The 19764-nt window shown below is 38.6% G+C and overlaps 1 non-coding gene across 1 annotated transcript; it reads right to left on the bottom strand.

The window, feature by feature from the left end:
* Positions 1-3753: 3753 nt before the first annotated feature.
* On the bottom strand, positions 3754-3856 carry LOC132003035 (U6 spliceosomal RNA). Its single transcript, XR_009400112.1, has one exon. It is a non-coding gene; the product is annotated as a U6 spliceosomal RNA (small nuclear RNA).
* Between the last annotated feature and the right edge of the window lie 15908 nt (positions 3857-19764).

Here is a 19764-nt window from a genome sequence, read left to right as displayed (position 1 = left end):
AGTTGCTATGAAGAATAAATCATGTGGCCAGGGAAATGCCTGGAATATCTGGAATGCCTAAACTGGACTCCGCATGTCCATCCACTTCTGTCCCTCCTAAATGCCTGTGAGAAGAAGTTTTCAGAAAATACTGGCAGACCATATACCCTGGCTAGCCTGTGTGTTGTTTGTAGTTGTTTTAAGTACGTTTAACAAATTGTGTGTTTCAGTTCTTACTGAATATTCAGTTTTTTTAAGCACATTTCACACATGTCCATCTTAAAAAATAACCTCAGCAGAATATTAAAGAGAGATGCTTGAATAAGATTGACACAAAACATGGATTTGGGTGTGAGGCAGACCTGGTTTCACCAATTACTATTTGTACAACCTAGAGCACGCTTCATAATCCCTGAGTTTTCTCCTCTAGAAAATGAAGAATGGCAATGGCCAAGACTTGGGTTGTAATATGGCTTTAACAAGAAAATGAATCCTTTCAAAAAAAAAAAAAAAAAAAGGGACACTATATTTCATAGATTTTCCATGTCCAAGAGAAGTAAGATCAATGTTACATATGTGAACCACATGTGTAATGTCCAATTTTCTAGTAGCCTCTTTAAAAATGTGTAAAAGGTAATAAGCAGAATTAATTTTATTTATTTTTACTTACTTTTAAATACTTTTTTATCTGATACAGAGAGAGAAAGCACAAGCAGGGGGAGCAGCACAGGAAGAGGGAGAAGCAGGCTCTCCGCAGAGCAGGGAGCCCGATGTGAGGCTCGATCCCAGGACCTCGGGATCATGACCTGAGTCGAAGGCAGATTCTTAATGACTGAGCCACCCAGGTATCCCGTAAAATTAATTTTAATAAAATAGTTTATTTAATCTTACATAACCAAAATGTCATCACTTTGACATGCAAACAATATAAAAAGTAATGAGATATTATAAATTCTTTTTTTATGCTAAATCTTTAAAATTGATATGTATTTTATCATTTTGGAGTAGCCACGTTTCAAGTGGTCAATGCCACATGTGGCTAGGGGCTATCACATTGGACTGCAAAGGTCTAGGAGACACCTAGAATTTTATTGCCTCTCTAATTAACTTACTTAGAACTCTCCTGTTGTTTTATTCCTAAGGTAGAATAAAGGTTAAAGTATATGTGTTTGTTGCATACAACATTCTGTAGGCAATATGATCCTGTCTTTTCACCTTCTGTGACCAGTCTGAGCCAGGCTTGTCAATTTTTAGTGGTGGTTCTCTTAGGGAGCTCTATGGTTACCTCAGAGTAGTTCATCATCAAAACCACTATTCAGATCCCTGTCCAAGAGCTGGATTTTGGATAAGACTCTTTTATCAGTCAAAAGACCACACAGAGTCTTTGGAGGAAGTGAAAATATCCCATGATATGGACCTTGTTTCTTTCTAAAGCCCAGAACTCTATTCACGAATTTGTTACTAATTCCTGTGAATAAACTATTTTCCTGTGAAAAAAAGTGAAACTATTTTCCTTGTCAATGACTGGTTAGGTGCAAAGAAGAAAAGGTTTTCAGCTTCATCAACTATACTGAGTCACCATCCTCTCAACCGCCTACATAAGAGAGGCCTTTCCCTCAGAAAGTGAGTTAGTCACATGAAAACCGCTAACTGTGTGGGTGATGTCAGCCAGAGAGCTGGGCACATACTAGGCAGTAGCTCACAGATGAATGTATGGAGCTGGCTACATTAGGGGGAATTTGAATTATCTGTTAAAATAATATGTAAAGACTTCATTACTTCAATATTGGTTTATTTAAAACAAGATGTAATTCAAGGCTATTTCTATGCTGCTCTTTAATTTAAAAAGAAAAGAATAAACCGAAACTTAGCTCATTCAAAATCTATTGTTTTGGTTCCCTGGGTTTCAAATTAGAGAGATTTTACTGTAAATGGAAAACATTGATCTTAGTCACTAGCTATCTTTCATAGTTCTAGAAAAGCTCATTCTCTGTCTGATTCCAATTTGCCTTTAATCCACTATCTGTACTATCCTCGTACAACTTGCACAACTCCGTACCCTTTCTTCATTTTGTGAAAATTTAATATTTATAGACTGTAATTTTAGGCTCTATTTTCTTAACAGCCAGAAACACCATTCAGTTCAATCATTCCTTCCTCAGAAGGAAGCTTAATGTAAATTCTTTCTAATTTTTTTCAGATGCATAAGCCATTCTTATATCCCATGCCTGTCCTTGATTCAGAGGTCTGCGTTCATTCCCTAGAGCTACAAACATTTTGAAGTTTCTGTAGAAACTGACTTGTCTCTGGATGGATAAATTTTCACTCATTCAAAGACAAGGCTTCCTTTACCTGGGCTCAGGAGGAGACCCCAAATTCTTGCGAACATCATTCTTCTTCTCCCCCCTGACTTCTTGTGGCTGACGTGGCCCTCCTTATTGTTTCTATTAAGAAATCTATCTCCAGTCCCTTACATGCACAGTGTCACGGCAACCCCCGTGTGAATCCTATTAGCCTACCACCCAAGGCAACTCTTCGCGCAGAAATGATCTACAATGCCCGAGGGAAAGCATCTTGTGGCAAAAGTTGCTGCAGCCCCAGCCCTCCAGTCATGGTGCTCCGAGCTGCTGCCCCTTTACCTCCCGCGCTGGATCCATCCATCATTCCAGTGCGTCTGATCGTGAATGTGAGCCCAACTAAAGAAATAACAGTTTTGTCTATAAGGTTTTTTTTTTTTTTCAATATGTGTGAATGGAAGGAGCATTAACTTAGCAGTGACTCCTTGTGACATAGTGGAGGTGGGGAGGGGGAGGACTCTCAGATTGCCAGTTTTGCTAGTGTCATTCCCGGCCCATACCAATGTGATAGGACTGTGGGCTTTTATCTTTTTGTGATATCGTGGAATGCGGCAATGTATTAGGACTTGGAGTTGCTTCCAAAATCTAGTTGAAATGGAATCGCATTATAATTTGTGATTAGTGACCAAATAAGAAACATCACTCTGGGGGAAAAAAAAAAAAAGCATACCATACTTCCATGCTATTCTTTTTACTTTTCCATTTTGGAATACTTCCTTTCTCTGCATATAGTTCAGATGGCTAACAAGACCAAGGTTGCAGCTTATATGTGTGTAGCTCATCAATGTGCACTCTCAGTCACTGGCAGGACCCAGGGAGAAAGTGTGGCTAGGCGTGGATGGAGGCAAAATCATCACAGCTGTTCAGAAGAATGACACAGACGTGTGCTTGTGCAAATGGTAGGTCAGTGCCATCCTAAGTATGAATGAAGGAGTGTGTGTTGTATTCAGAATGACCGGCTTTGTTCTAATTATTTGATTTAAAGCTGATTACTCAATTTTTCTGGGGCTCACTTCAACAAAGATGTGACTTCAGTAACCCTTGTATACCTGTATATTACAGGCTTATTGTAAACAAAAAAATAAGATGAAACATATGTTATCATAAAGGACATTAAGAGATATATATATATATATAATGTGTGTATATATATATATATATATATATATATATATATATATATAATGTTAAAAGAGCACATTCCAGAGAGCCTGTCTTGCTCAAATCCCAGCGGCATTGCTTCAAAGGTCTTTCATCCATAAGTCAGGGTAATGAAGACTCCTACCTCATATGGTTTTTAAAAGAGTAAATGAAATGATATATAAGAAGAGCTTATAGTCCCACCTGATACATTGTAAAAATCTCATTTTAAAAACTCAATGAATGTTAGCTTCTTTAGTTGTGATTAAGGCTTTGAAAAGACACAGAATTCTTCACAAATTTGCATGTCATCTTTGTTCAGGGGCCAAGCTCATCTTGTCTGCGTTCCTCCAATTTTGATATATGTGCTGCCAAAGCAAGCATTCTTTGAACCACCTAAAACCCTGATTTGGAGATCCTGAAGAATTGTTTGATTAGACCATAGGAAAAAGAATTAAGTCAATGGTAATGATATCCTATTCAATAGCAATAAATAATTGCCCTGATAACCCAACCACACTTTCGGCGGTGGAGACGAGGACCAATTCGCCATGGCTGCTTTTCAGGTTTATTTTAGACTTAAATACAACAAGTACTGTGGATTCCTTTTTAAAGCCAAATGGCTCTGCTGGAAGAAAAAAAAATAGGTATCTTGATGGTCTAGTGTTGGCTATATGTTTTCTTAATGTGAAATGAATGTTTGAGCTTATTATACTAATATGAGTCTGCCATGTCCTAAAATTTATTACTCCAAATCAGTGGTGTTTGTGTCGTTACTAGTGCAGTTGCTGCTCAGTCCTGAAATGCATTCATTAGCTCCAAATGACAGAAATTGCACTACACTACAGTTTAATTTTTAAATTTTTTTAAATTTTTTATTGTCAGGCTGCCTGTTCTTCCTTTGGAACAGAATAATGAGATAATAGTTACGTGAAGAGTCGATGAAGATTTCACAGCATTGGGGTAATCTTCCTGTAAGCATGCCATGGTTTTTGCTCATTTTCAACTTGGTTCTATTCACAGTCTTGTGAAGACATCATACCTTTTCCTAGTATAATAGGGCCTCGTTTAGACAGTTTTTATCAATAAGATAACTTAATTGTAATGTTAGGAATTATCAAATTTATTCAAAATCTATCATCACAATGAACTGTCTGCTCTTTTAACTGTTATACTTTTTCAGTGTATCTTTTCTGCTTTTTTTTTTTCAATCCAAAAAGCTAAGTTTATAACAAGGCTAGAACTGCCTTGTTATAAAAATGAAGAGAGGCTGTGGTCGTATCTAGTCATTGGCATTTGCATATTATTCAGAGCCTGTTCTCCATCTACCGGACAAATATGTCTCATTAACATGCATTAATGCCTGATTTCCCTTCTGTTAAAGAAATGATACAAGTCTGTAGCATTCTTCACCCTCTATAAGAAAAATAGGCTTATCTATAAGAGGAAGTAAAGGCAATTATTTGGATAACGTAAGCCCATCTTTCTCAAATTGTCTTGTCTAAAGTAGTAGTTCTCAGTTGGGGGCGGTTTTGTTCCCGTAGATCACTTGGCAATGCCTGGAGACACCAGTCACTGTCGAGACTGGGGTAGGGGGGGCATTACTGGCATCTAGTGGGTGGATGCCAGGAAAGTGGCCAGTCATCCCACAATGCACAGGACAGCCTCCAGAACAAAATATTACCGTGATTTGGTCCAAAATGTCACCGGTGCCAAGGTTGAGAAGCCCTGGTCTAAAATATCTCAGTGCCTCCGTTATTGCATCAAATTGCTTAGATTTTGAAATATTCAGTCCAGCTTACTAAATCTCCACCTTTTTTTACCCACAAAGAACTGGACATACTTTTTTTAAGGCATCTTGCTTAAATATTGTTGACGTGTTGAGGATTTTTCTTAAAAAAGGATGACCCAAATGAAAGAAAAAGGTCTATATGCCCTTCCTTTAAAGTGAGTTTTTAATTATGAGAACGAAGCTAAAGACGTGAAGCTTGATTTTTAGAAAGTATCTTTTCATTTAAAAAATATTCTACAGAGTTCTTTATTTTAGGGCTTTTCTTAAAGTCAGTGAGGTCAGGCAAATACAGAAAATATATTTCCCTTTTCTTTTAAAGTGCAATGCTTCTACCTCTTTAAACAAATGCATGCTGTGTAAAGACTGACAATTGAATCCTTTTATCTGATCTCTGAGTATTAGATGACTCAAAACTTAAGAAAATGCAAGGAACATTGACTCTTGGAAAAACAGCCTATATCATAGAAAACGCACACACAGAGATACAAATCAACAAAGAAACAAAACACCCTCAACCTAGGCCTTTTAGGAAAAGTAACCATATATTTATGGGAGGGGTGTTTAAAAGCACTTTAGTGAAGAGAACCAGTGATCGCAATGCATCAAAGTTAAGCGGTAGCGAGGTTATCACTCCGTGAAAAATCACATAAACATTTCACATATAAAATATTATTCATCAGGGCAAAACCCTCTAAGGGGTTGAAAGATAGCAAAGGTGTCATGAAACGCCTTTTTTTTTTTTTTTTTTTTAAAGAAAAGATGTATTCCACAACCGAGATGGAATCTGTGGTCATGTAGTCGGTAAGAGAGGACTATAATTGAGAAGAAAATTAGCAAACCTTAAATATCTGCTTCTGCAATATCATTACCCATAAACTTGCCCTTTTTCCACCCTCTTTTCCCAAAAGACGGATGTCCCATATCTGAACTGAGGGAGATGTGTGCTTTCTAACAGCTAAATCAACAAGGTTTCACATGAGTAGTGCTGTGCGGTGTGGTTGACTGATTCCATGAAAAACTAATCATGTATTCATCATTGAGATCAAACACTTCCCAAGTAATTATCATCCAAGCCCACTCTGATAGGGCCTGAAGAAGTGGCACTGCTGATATAATCAGAGGCTGAGCAGAAGAGTTCTCTCGGCTTTTGTAAACCTTGGGTTGGAAAGCACAAATCGGAAATTGTATTTTATAATTAAGAAAGGTAAAGTTGGCAGGCTGCAATCAATTATTTCTATCAATCATAACCACTTAAGCTTGCCTGGTTATTTACTGGAGCACAGGTTTAAAAATTGACTTTTCATACGTGGTCTTTGAAACATTTTTTTTTTTTTTTTTTAATGTGAGGGAAAGAAAAGCAAAACGCAAAGACATTTTTGAATTCAAATACAAGCCTTTTGTGTACCCACCCACTACAAAATAGCGTCCTATCACATCTATGGCTTCCTTATTTTGAGCTGCGGTATTACTCTTTTTGAAAAAGGGCTATTATTATATTGAATTGTATGTCATTACAAAATGATTGCTTTCAGAAAATCTTATTTTGGCTTTATGTCTGTGATTATAAGTTTAGATGAAGATAAACAATGTAGAGCATTTAAATGGTTTACAAACTATTTCCACACACGTCACCATGAATGCTTCTTATGTGTCTGGTAATACATTGAGTGCTTTCCATGTGATATTACATTTAATCTTCAGACAGCTTAATAAAAGAGATCAAGTTATAACCCCCACTTACGAATGAGGAAACCAAGTCATAAAGAGGCTGTATCTTGCTCAAGGTCACAAATAACAAGTGACAGGGCTGGGACATGACTCTAGCCCCGTGAGTTTCAGGCTAGAGCAGGCCTCCTTGACCTTTATTCAGACCAGAGCAGGCCTTCCTCGTAGTGTTTGATCCTGGGGTGACAGTATTTTAACAAGAACTTTCTATATGCCAGAGGCTGATCTATGCACTTTATATATGACTGTTGGACCTCTCTGAAGCTTGAGTTTTTAATTTGCAAAATGGTTATAATAATCTCTATTTTCAGAGTTATGAAAATGGAGCTAATGTAGGTCAAGGCTCTACCACTGCGCCTACAGAGTATGGAGCTTTGTTAATTGACTTGTCGTGCATCCAACAGCCAGTAAACAAAGGGTCTGATTTACAAGTGGGCTGGATGCCAGATACAAGCCTGAGAGGCTGGCAGAAACGCTACCATAATTATTGCCACAATTACAAACCTCAGGTAATAGGCTCTTTGTAATAGATCATGCCAGCTTCTGGAAAATATGTGTAACTTCAAGTTTAACAAATTAAATCACATGTTTTGGTTCATAGTACAATGAAATGGCTTTGCAAGTCTAAATATTGGCATTTTGCAATTTCTTAAATGTGTACAGGCTATACATATTTTATCCATATTTCACATGTGTCTACTCATTGTTCAAGATTAAATGAATTTCCTTAATCTAGAGAGCTCATTTTATTATCCATTTTTAATTTTTTCATTTATCATTATAGAACATAAAATCAAACTCTACTTCCTATAACCAAGCTGATTATGTAACTCTTTTATCAAATTGAGCAGCATTAATTAACCATCTACTATGTGCAGGACACAGACAAGGTAACAACATATTTCTTACAAAACTGGGGTGTGTAGAATTGGGAGTTCTTTTGGATCGCCAAACTCCTAGGAGCAGAGAATAGAATGGTCATTGCCAGGGGCAGAGGGAGAGAGAAAAGAGGAGATGTTGGTCAGAGCACAAAGTTTCAGTTATGCAAGAAGAATAAGTTCTGGAGATCAAATGTATAGCACGGTGAATATAGTTATTGTATTGCATACTTGAAATTTGCTAGAGTGTGCCCACTAAATACATACACACACACACACACACACACACACACGCACGTGTAACTATGTGAAGTGATGGATGTGTTGATTAACTTGTTTGTGGCAATTATATCACAATGTATGTGCACATTAAAACATCAAGTTATATACCTTAAGTATATACAACTTTGTCAATAACACCTTAATAAAGAAGGGGGGGATTAATTCTTTTTACCCAAGTAAAGTTCAATTCATTTATAGGAGATTAAAAAAATATATCCCTAGTTAGAAGGCTCCCCCTCGTCAGTGGATACAAATATTTTCTTCATGTTTCACTTATTCCTAATCTGTTGGGGAGAGAAAATCAGTTATTCATAAATCTTTGAAGAATCACCGCTGGCCAATGGAAACATGTGGATTCCCTCACAAAGTTCCTTAAAGTTAAACTGGGCTCCTTGAGAATGGCGTCATTTCCACATATTTTACTGAGGTATCCTTTAAACTGGCTGGAGGTTATTTTCACCTCTTCACAAAATAAACCACTACTGATGGTCCTTCATTTCATTGAAAGTCATTCATTTCACTGCATTATCATCAAAGTTTCACATCCATGTAGCTCAGAGAGGAAATGGATTTCTTTGCTCATTAGACTGGAAATTGTTCTTCCTTTGCAGGCAGGATTTATACACTTGTATCATTGTTTAGGGACTTAACTTATTTTTCTTTGAGCAAAAAAGATTTTCCTCAGGCTATATTATGAAAATATGCCTGGAAGTATATTCATATCCTTCCAAGACAATATTGGTGTTGATTTCTTTAATTTTGATAAACATATTTTTTTAAAAGATTATTTATTTATTTGAGAGAAAGAGAGAGCACAAGCAGGGAGAGTGGCAGAGAGAGGGAGATGCATGTTCCCTGCTGAGCAGGGACTGCTCCCTTCCCCCCGCAACGTGAAGAGAGAAAAGAGGAGATGTTGGTCAATCCCAGGATGTTGGGATCATGACCTGAGACAAAGGCAAACACTTAACCTACTGAACTACCCAGGCACTCCTTGATAAACATATTTAATACAAAACAATAATGTTAATGTATTATTAGCAAGGTCACCACTTAGAATAATACCCCTCACATGATTGATACTAATTAGTTAAAATAATTTCAATTGCCATTACAGAGTGTATGTTTTAAAATGCCATTTTTCATTTTCATTTTAGATCTTGAACTGTACCTTTTAATTCCAGTTTTCTCCAGCTTTCTTTTTAGATGGGTATTTGTGGGTTTCAAAATATCTGAAAACAGTTCGGGCTTTATTAATGATCATCACACTTTATTAATGATCATGACACACATTTATTAATGATCATCACACAATAGATGTGATGTGGTGATTGTTACTTGATAGAGCAGTACATCTACTGAGTATCGGTAGCTGGTTTTACCCACGCACATTCATTGTATCTAACCACTTCTTTGATTCTCAAAAAATTTGCTTGCTATCATGATAATGAACAAAGGGAACCCAAAAGAAACACTGGATATATTTGTGACTCAGAAATTTTGAGAAAACTAATTCTTAGGCTCAAAGACCCTCATGAAGAATACTTTTGGAGGTATATATGCGGAAGAGCGACTTTATCTAAATTGTCCAAATGTTTGGCCTTGAAATAACAGAATTGTGTATATATATTTTTTAACATTTGAAGATTTCTATAAAAAGGAAATAATGTGCAAGATGAGAAATTTCTAGATACAGGATGATGGTGGCCAGTTTATCCTGGAGCCATGGCACAGTGAAAGCGCCAGATCTTGGATGAGAAAAGGACCAGAACATCAATGCCATGGCTGTGTAATGTCTGTGTAATCTACAAAGGAGAAGTCGATGGGTCTAAAAGCGTTTGGGAAAGTAATTCCATGAGCCAGTCACTTTCAGTTGGGCTCTGGAATACTGCAGAGATTGTGTGTAACTTTTTTCCGTAGTAGTATTCTCCTCTGCTCATCTAAACACTGATAATTTTCCTTAAAAGTTAATGTAACCCTCACCAACCTGTGAAGATAAAAAGGTTGTTAGAACTCTCATTCTGGGTACGACCTGCGGTATTTATGCTTGTGTACATATGGCTTTGTGAGTGTCTCATCTGTTTAATTCTTTTGAATGACAACTCAAGGCTTTAACTTCTTTCAATTTGCTTTCTACATTTACTTTTTTTTTTTTTCCCCCTCAAAACCATTTAACACTGTAGCTCTGGTTATGGTAGAATTGCTGTGTTTTCTCTGAGGTGCTCCCAAGTGTTCCCTTTCATTACAGACATCTGCATCACTGAAAACACAAGAGATTGGTCTAGGGCTGTGGGGACCAACTAAAAGTAAAAGAAGACATACAATAAGGAAAGATTGAAAATCTTCATATGTCAGAAGAAGTACAAATGGTAGATTATGCTCTGGGGTATGAAAGACGCTTTTCAAGAAACAGAAATACAAAAAAAAAAAAAAAAAAGCAAGGGGGGGGGGGGGGGGCAGGGAGAATCTTTTGGATGTTGCTAAACTGGGAGACCCTCTAATGCAAAATATGAACAACAGAACAGGTTTGGATCACAAAGAACATACATATAGAAAAAGGGGAAAGGTGCAGGACTGCTGAGCCAAAATGGTATAAAACACCTGAGTCAACACAAAACAGGCTTTAGAAATATCAAGATGATGGGGTAGGGTGCAAAGCAGCAGTAAGCAAGAACAAGCAGAAGCATCACGCGGCTTTCATCAAATGACACACAAACGTAGCTAGAGGTTTCTGCCTCGATTTTGAAGAAGTCATTTTTGCTTTATCAATTCATTCATTAAGACTTCATTTTAAAAAATATTTTTCTACTTTCTATTGAGCAAAAACAAATTTCTTCTAGCAAATGGTGAGTTTATCAATTCATTCATTAAGACTTCATTTTTTAAAATATTTTTCTGTTTTCTATTGAGCAAAAACAAATTTCTTCTAGCAAATGGTGAGTAGCTGTTCAGCTGGTGAATATTGAATCTAATTATTGGATGACATTTTAGTTGAGACTCTATGGAGATTTTTACTTGTCATGGATGCCATTCGGGGATATTCAGATCACCCCACTTAAGGGATAAATTCAGCCCAGTGAAATAGGATCTGAGGATACTTTAAAGCTTCTCTATATTGGCTTTGCAGAATTCAGGGAGGGCTTTCTCATGCAAGGAGCTTGAGGAACAGCATTTCTGCCAACGGGGGGCTTCCTTACCCATTTATTCACACCTTTCAAAAACTGTATCTTAATTTAAAAGCTGTCATTACAAATTGGAAAGCAAGATGAATAAATCAACTCATCAACCCACGTTGCCAGATACAGTAGAACATTTGAAGGCCTATGTGAAATAAATAGACACAGGGAAGTCTACATGACACTAGGAAGCTTTCATTACTCTTTGGAGCTGTTGGAAAATAAATCCATATAAATCACACATCTTCATGGTAAAAACCACCTGCACTGTAGTAAGTACTCACCAGAGTAAAGCTGAACAGTCTTAACAGAACTGCTTTTGCATTTGATTTTAGCCCTGGCTTGCCAAAATAGAAAGCAAGAGAGGACAACCTCCCCCACCCCCAACCACCCAAGAAAAAAAATATATATAGTTTTTAGCTGCCTCTTTTTTTTAAGTAGGCATAAGTAATGTGCGGGTGACTCACTGATAAACACGGAAAGTTGTCTCTTCAGAAGTAATGACCTCTGGTTTCTGTAGGTTAATATTAACCTCAGTAGGCATAGTTCTTAGATGGCACTTTTTTTTCCCCCAAAGGAACCTCAGTTCAAAACCTTTGACGTTTTTAGATCATCTGCACACAAAATCATGATCTTTCACTGACGTGCATTAAATTTCATCTATGACTAAGAAATACAGAAATGACTTGGTTTAATTTGCACAATACTAGGTCCTAGTGACAGCTGGTGTTCGAGCTTTACCCTTTGGGGAAAGCAACATTCAGACTTGAACAAGCTAAGTAAAGCATTCTCTTTAATTCTGGGCTTTTTTCCACATATTCCGTTTTTATGGGGAGAGCAGAAAGTGCTAGTTTTCAGGAATGCATTTTGTGCAGCACTAGAATTTCATTTTATTAAGATTCTACATAGCTCTTGGTATCTGCAATGTGTTTTACTGTCTTCTATTGGCAATTATTTAATTAGATTAAATGATGATACAAAAGCTTCTTCACTGGGGTCACTCTGCTGCTCAAATGATCGTTCCTGAAAAGATAGAATATAAAATAGAAATTGCATTGAATTCTTTAATATTTATGCAAGCCAAAAAAAAGCTCCATTTTTAAAATAACGGTAGTTTGTTTTATGACCTATGATAATTTTTTTAAAAGATTTTATTTATTTATTTGTGAGAGAGAGAGAGAGTGGGAGAACACAAGCAGGCAGAGGCAGGCAGAGGCAGAGAGAGAAGCAGGCTCCCCACTGAGCAAGGAGCCTGATGTGGGACTCAATCCCAGGACCCTGGGATCATGACCTGAGCCAAAGGCAGCAACTTAACCAACTGAGCCACCCAGGCATCCATATGACCTATGATCATTTAAATGATCTAAACAGGAAGACAGAATGGTGCCTATTGATAATTTGATCATGGTCCATTTTTTTTCTTCCAGGCCACAAGTTATACCCCAAATCCCCTTTGTACTTCATTAAGACAAAAAGCTTTTGCCCAGCAAAGGAAACAGTCAACAAAACTGAAAGGCAACCTACAGAATGGAAGGAGATATTTGCAAGTGTCTTATCAGATAAAGGGCTAGCATCCAAAATCTATAAAGAACTTATCAAACTCAATACCCCCCCCCAAAAAAAATCCAGTCAAGAATTGGAAAGACAGGGACGCCTGGGTGGCTCAGTTGGTTAAGCAGCTGCCTTCAGCTCAGGTCATGATCCCAGCGTCCTGGGATCGAGTCCCACATCGGGCTCCTTGCTCCGCAGGGAGCCTGCTTCTCCCTCTGACTCTGCCTGCCATTCTGTCTGCCTGTGCTCGCTCTCGCTCGCTCTCGCTTGCTCTCTGACAAATAAATAAATAAAAAATCCTTATAAAAAAAAAAAAAGACATGAACTGATATTTCTTCAAAGAAGACTTACAAATGGCCAACAAACACATGGAAAAATGCTCCACATTGCTCGGCATGAGGGAAATACGAATCAAAACCACAATGAGATACCACCTCATGCCAGTCAGAATGGCTGAAATGAACAACTCAGAAAACAACAGATGTTGGCAACGATGCAGAGAAAGGAGAACTCCCTTACACTGCTGGTGGGAATGCAAGCTAGTACAACCACTCTGGAAAACAGTATGGAGGAGGTTCCTTAAAAAGTTAAAAATAGAGCCACCCTATGACCCAGCAACTGCACTATTAGGTGTTTAGTCAAAGGATACAAATATAGTGATCTGAAGGGGTACATTCACCCCAGTGTTTATAGCAGCAATGTCTACAATAGCCAAACTATGGAAAAAGTCCAGATGTCCATCGACAGATGAATGAATAAAGATGTGGTGTGTGTACATATATAGTGGAATATTACTCAGCCATCAAAAAGAATGAATTCTTGCCATTTGCAGTGAAGTGGATGGCACTAGTGGGTATTATACAAAGCAAAATAAGTCAGTCAGAGAAAGACAACTATCATATGATTTCATTCATATATGAAATTTAAGAAACAAAACTGATGAACATAGGAGAAGGGAAATAAAAATAAAATGAAACAGAATGAGAGAGGGAGGAAAACCATAAGAGATTCTTAACTATGGGAAAAAAAACTGAGGGTTGCTTCAGGGAAGGAGGGTGGGGGGATGGGGTAAGTGGGTGATGGGCACTTGAGGTAATGAACACTGGGTGTTTTACGCAACTGATGAATCACTAAATTCTACCTCTGAAATTAATAATAAACTATATGATAATTAAATTGAATTTAAATGAAAAAACCCACAAAACTCCCTTTGTATTATTCTTCAGTTTATTTAAATTAAGCACAATTGTGGGACAACATGGTCCATCTGTTACCTCTGCATTTTACATAACTATCTAGATACGTTTAAAAGATATGGCCATATTAGTTTTTTCTGTAATCACTTTTCTGCTGGTCACCGATAGAAAAACAGACCAAGTTGTTGGAAATCCTGTGTTTCCCTAGTCATTCAGGTGTTAAAAAAGAGGGCCTAAAACGATCAGTCCCTGGGATGCCAGTCTGTAAGTGAATAAACATGGGTTAGCCCTATACGAAGAAAATGTGCTTGTTGTCCTAATGACAATTACAATTATGAGTTTGCATTAAAAAAAAATTGTTGACTTCTGTGTTTTATTAACTTAATTTGCACATCCTAAGAACAGGAAAGATTTACACAGAAAATAAGTATAGCTGGGCAGATTAAAAGAATATAGATATTTTCAATGAATATACAGAACAGAAAAAGGGACCACAATTTCCTGACAGTCGTCAGAGTGCAGATGGGAGAGCTCAGTTTCTGGGATAGGCAGGTTGGCCTTGTATGTATGCATGAGCTAGGACATTAGGACACCTGTGTTGTCTCCTGTTCTTATTCTTTTCCCAGTTTTTAATCTTTGAAATTCAACTACTAGTGTTGTTCTGGGGTTCAGAAGTATTTGATGTACTGGAGAGCCAGGGTTCTGCCCTGCTTATCACAGACATGAAAGAGTGCCTCAAGTTCTCCTTCACCAAGCCCTTCCCATCATGCCCCAGCCCACTCCACCATGTTGGCTTTTAGTAACAATGACTTTTTATTATTTACTTTCTACATGCCAGGTAGAGAGTGCTAAGTGGATATTCCCTTAACTTCTTTGTGGTCAGTTTGTTTGACCTATTCTTTTAGTGGGATAAGAAGCTGACAGAGCTGTTGGACATTCTCTTGAGTTTTTTCACCAAAATACTTTCATTTGAGTTTTCCCTTGGGAAGAGCTGGAGGCAAGACTGTCCACTCAGGGTCCTTGGAGTTACAGGAGGTGAAGTGAGCAGAAGAGTCTATCTTAACCAACAAACTATATTCCCAAAGAAATATGCATTCACCCCCAACCTGCCCTTCGGGTACAGCAGAACAGCCTGCAGCTGGACAGACCCAGGGATGAGCCTCGGTTCTGCTACTTTCTAACTGAGTGACCTTGGGCAAGAGTTACATAAACTTTCTGAGCCTCAGTTTCCTTATCTCTAAATGAGGACAGGACAATCTGTTTTGCAGGTACTTGTTTATTAAACTAGATAATCTATGTTAGTTTCAGCGTCTCTTACACTGTGAGCGCTCCGTGAATGGGAGCTATTATTTTGCTATGTCTCCCGTCTCCTTAGATTTCGATTTCCATAAACCCAGGGACCATGTGTGGCATGCCTTCTTTTTTTTCCCCCATTAAGTCTAGCAAGTTGGGAACAGAATTGGTTCCCTGTGAATGTTTATTCAATAAATGAGTTAGTTACCCAGTTAGTTACCCAGAACAGTGACAGTCAAGAGGTCACGGGCTTTAGAATACACAAGATGCCAAGTTTTTGATGCTTATTCTGTGGTGGCTTTTTCTGTTGGTTCATTTGTTTGTGGGTTTTTATTGGAAGAGTAAGCAGACACTCAGAATGTGTTTTTTAGACTGTTGCTGCTCTCTATTGAGTCACACAACGAAAAGGAAGCATATTTTTCACGTAGTATTCGCAGACCCTGTAGGTTACTACGGGAACTGGACACAACAACATGATGTGTGTGTGTCACACAACGGGGCTTTAAGGGTTGCCTTGTTTGGTTTTTAACATATAAACACTTATCAAGGGAAAAAAAATGGGCAGTTTGGAGACTACCTCTTTTAGGTTTGAAAGTAGATGTAATGGGAGAACATCCTCCCTTTGTGTAGCATCGTCCTGCGTTCTCAGAGGGCTGAAGCTGGGCTGGTGGAGACAGGAGTCTACTACAGCATGTCACTCTAGACGCCAAGGCTGAGTAAATTCACCTACATGTGCACACACACAAGCCTGCACTCATGTGTGCACACGCAGGGACCGCAGCAGTTCTCGCTCACTTTTTTTTTGAAATGAGACAAATGATCTCAGAAGGGTCACCATGTCACCCTCATACTGAGGGTAAAGTCAAATATGATTAATTCAATTTTGTGTGGTGGGAACGTTCGCTGTTTGTGGGAACACAAGAGCAGGAGGTGTGTACTTATGACCGGGCCCTTAGCCATAGCTGACTCGTCCTGGGAAGCTGGTCAGCAAGACGATGGAGAATTTAAGAATCATAGCAAGCTGCTTCCTCTGGGCAAATGCGGTTGCTGAATGGGGCAGTCTTTCCGGACTTTATCTTTGATACATCATGCGGCTAATTATTGATACACCCTGCTTGCATGGATGAACGGGTGAAGGCAAGGCAGACTTGGATTGGCGTGGACACTGCTCTTGCTCAGGGTAGGGCTGCCTCCCTCTGGAGGGATGCAATACGCCGTGTGAGGCTTCAGCTGCAGCTACAGAGCCCTGAGGAGACAGGCCAGTGGTGCCTCACTGGAGGACCCGCTCTGGTGAAGCCTCCAGCCTCAGCCACGGCCAAGGGTATGGACCCAGTGTGCTGCAATCTGGTCACCAGCCTCCAGCCTGGCTGTGCAGCTACACTGTCTGGTGAAAAGACAGCAGGTGAATGGAATACCAGTGAGCAGACGTTGCTGCGTGCGCTGTGGGCACCAGACCCCGCATGGGGGATGGGCTGAGCAGCTTTGGCAAGGGCGGGGCGGGAGGGGCTTTGGAGGGAGGATGCATCATCATGCAGACATGGAAACTGCCTCCTTTATTAGCAGCACAGCACTCAATAGATTCTCATAAGAGAGGGCCTATATTCGGGGTGGGGGGGAAGCTCTGTTTTTAGAGACAATGAAAGATGCAAAGTGTTGTTGAATGCACTGTGTTAAGCACTTGTTCCCACCAGAGCAGAGGGGCTACAACGGTCCCGGCTGGGAGGCACACACACCAGTCCGCGTGGCTCCAGTGGCGGCCGTCGATAAGTCTTTCCACGGTCTTCGCACACAGCATGAAGCATGGGCTTGATGTGAGCGGTGTTGTGACCCACACAGATTTATATTGCAAAGTGCACTCCTGTGTTGATTATGAAAGATGACCTGCAGCTGGGATCTCATCACCGATTCTCATTGAGGGGCTTGTCTCTTGCTTAAGATTATTTAGATGTGGATTGCCACTGGCTCTCATGGAAACTAAAGTGACCAGGAGAAAGAGGGATTCAACAGGAATTTATGGATTGGGTTCCAATTCTGCCCAGTCATGTGTTTTCTGCTCTCATCTCTGACTCGGATGACAGAGATGTATGCAAATTCCATGCGAGAGATAGAATATGTAGGACTTAAAAGCACTCCCCGGGTCAGTTTCTTCATCTGTGAAATGAGGACAATAAAAATCTCTACTTCAAAAGGTGTTACAAGTATCAGAGAGATCACACGTGCTACGTTTGAGTGTTCAATAAATGATGACCATTTAACATTTTGAGAAGTGTAGGCACACGGAAACACGCAAACCTCAGCCCCAGTCCGAGCTCTGCCATTCACAGATTGCGTGATCATGGCAAGTTCCTTCTCTAAGCATTGGTTTTGGAATCTGTAACACGACGGTGATATGAGTCCTTGTCTCATAGAGATATGACAAGGATTAAGTGGAATTAAAATAAAAAATATGGGAGTCATAATGGTACATATCACATAAGAGGATTGTAAAGATTAAATGGATATAAAATACATGAGGGCCTGGCGTATTGTAAATACCCAATAAGCGGTAACTCCTATGAACCAGTGTTAGAAATTCACTCCGTAAGCCACATGTTTGGCCCATGAACTGATACTTACAGAGGTAATGTCTTGTAGATGCTTTTAAAAACAATTAGCATTCATGTGTATGGATAGAGTAACACAGGACCGAGTCGTTTGAGACCCTTCCAGGCTAGTTCGATCACAGAGACATGCCTTCTGTGTGACCAGAAGGGCATTGGTTGACCTTCTTGTGCCTGAAGGCATACAGACATATGCCTTCTGCCTGCCTTCAAAAGCTCATCGCTTACATGGTCCTTTTGAAGTTGGGTGTATGTTCTACAGAGTGCACAGTGTGGCCAGAGGCAAATCTGGCTCTTTGTTTAAAAAGAGAAAAAAGGCCAAGCAACATATTGGTTGCTGATCACATGAACTCAAAAAAGCACCCATATGAATGTGAGTTTATGTATAAACCTTTGCAGATTTGTAGGGGTATATATAGATTATACCCAGATAGGTGTGTATATGTGCATTCACACACAAACAAGTACAAAATGTACGCACACAAACATTTGTCTATAGCGACTGTTCCATTAAATGCAATCAACAAAGACTTCCTAATTCTTCACTTGACAAGAATAGCACATGTATAGCAGGTTGAAAAAGCAAAATATAACAATTCTGGTATTAATAACAAGACTTATTATGGTAAAATAATTAAATATCTTAAGCCTCCAGAGCACAATTCTTCATGAACTTGAATGGCACTAAACCTTATTTTTGTACATCCACACATAATAAAATGCAGAACTGAATTATCATCGTATTGTAGAGGCCTACTTATACTTCTTTTCTCTGCAAAACATGGAAAGTGTTTTTGCAAAACCCAGTCTTAGGGCACTGAGTCCTTGATGAATGTTTTCTTTTTTTAAATTCTAGCTCTGTGGTAAAATATATACTTGAAAAGAGAAATAGTGGTATTTGCATATTTGCTTTATGAATGTCAAATAGTCACATCATTTGGTAAACCAAATATTGAGTAACTGGATGGATATTTTTTGCATCCTGTGTTTGTCTTCCAAGTATAGAGATACACAGCCTAAGGAGTGTGACAAGAAATAGATTGATTTTCTTCATTTTTTTAAAGTCATGGATGTTTTGTACTACTTGGAAATGTTCCAAAATTTTCTTGTCTCAATAAAATGTTGTTTAAATATTTTTTAAAATATCTTTTAAAATAGATAAAGGGAAGGCTGAGAAAAGAAACATCTGTTTTTTGGGTATGCAGAAATATTAAGATTCTTCCTTTCTAGAATAGCACAGAGCAGCTTTCTTTGTTGTTCTGGTTTCAGCTCAATTTTCATCTTAAATTTAGAAAATGTGTATACCCAGCAAGCAGCTATCTGCATGGCCATGGGAGAGTACCAATTGCTAAAATCCATTCTTTGAACCTATACTTTCCCATTTTACATGTACAAACCACTTTCAGCATCCATTTTAATTCTTGATTCTGATTATTGAAAGCCACACAATGACTTCAGAATGTGCATTGTATTTATTTAACCCCTTACAGAAGAACCTATTGGCAGTGAGAAGTGCTCCCAGATATGACTACCCAAAGGTTTCAGCAGAGAAATGATCCTTCATAATGGGGATATGAAAGACACCGCCTCAGTAATTTACTGAAGTTCAGCTTTAGAACAAGCTGTTTCTTTTATGTACAAAGCGAGCAATTCACAGGTCCCAGCTGAAATGTATTTTTGTTGTTGGAAGGTTTCAAAGATACAGCATTTGGAAATTCCTTAATTAGATTTAAGATTTTAGTCATCCAGTGGTTTCTCTTTGTAACCAGAATGTATTTATTTGGCAGTTGCTTTATTT

The sequence above is a fragment of the Mustela nigripes genome, chromosome 15 (genome assembly GCF_022355385.1).
Source record: "Mustela nigripes isolate SB6536 chromosome 15, MUSNIG.SB6536, whole genome shotgun sequence".
Lineage (NCBI taxonomy): Eukaryota > Metazoa > Chordata > Mammalia > Carnivora > Mustelidae > Mustela > Mustela nigripes.
The sequence above is the reverse complement of the archived record's forward strand: the minus strand, read 5'-3'. Positions and strand labels throughout refer to the sequence as shown.